This window comes from Mus pahari, chromosome 16, assembly GCF_900095145.1.
Source record: "Mus pahari chromosome 16, PAHARI_EIJ_v1.1, whole genome shotgun sequence".
NCBI lineage: Eukaryota > Metazoa > Chordata > Mammalia > Rodentia > Muridae > Mus > Mus pahari.
In genome coordinates, this window is record NC_034605.1 from 25,370,893 (window position 1) to 25,371,586 (window position 694).

Consider the following 694-nt stretch of genomic DNA (forward strand, 5'->3'; position numbering starts at 1 on the left):
GCTGGTATTTCACAGGTTCATTTCTACGCTTTTCAAATTCAAATGAGTTGTCCACCGTGAGCTCCTTGCCTGCCGCTTTCCGGAAGGCTTTAGTCCACCTGACCTTGCGTGGGTTCCTCTTCTTCTTAAAGTTTTTATGACACTTGGATTTGCAGAATCGGAACACCTTGCAGTCGTTGCGGACGAACATCATGCCGTGGCCCGGGTAGATCGGCCCGGAGCAGAAATAACACTTCTCGATCCTCATGTTGACCTCCGCGTGGGACCCACTTTCCGGACGTGGAGCTGGAGAGGAAGTCCCTTTTTGCCATCCCATACGCACTCATCCTTCAAGAAAAGATTAAGCTAATAACAAAGTTCAGCTCTTCTAAAAGATTAATACCACAATGGGGTTGCTTCCCAGGGAAAGTCATGTGACTTTTCTTTGTCTCCGACTCTGAATTGACCTTAGCAATAAATAACACATAGATTAATTAGATAGGGCAGTAGTTAGTCCATATCCTCTTCTTTAGTCGAATGACATAATAATTTTTATTTCCTAACTCTTATGTATGAGATCATATTAAAGGTACCACACCCCACCACTTATAGGCTTTCCCTGACCATTTCCTAAGAACCTTCTTCCAAGGAAACATCAAATCTCAGCTCTCAGCTTAGGCATTCTTCCTCTGGACTCCAAACTGAAGCACTTCCT

General features: G+C 44.2%; 1 pseudogene; it reads right to left on the reverse strand.

Annotated features, from left to right (window-relative positions):
• LOC110334284 overlaps positions 1-272 on the reverse strand; it is a 1,473-nt pseudogene extending 1,201 nt beyond the window's left edge.
• Between the last annotated feature and the right edge of the window lie 422 nt (positions 273-694).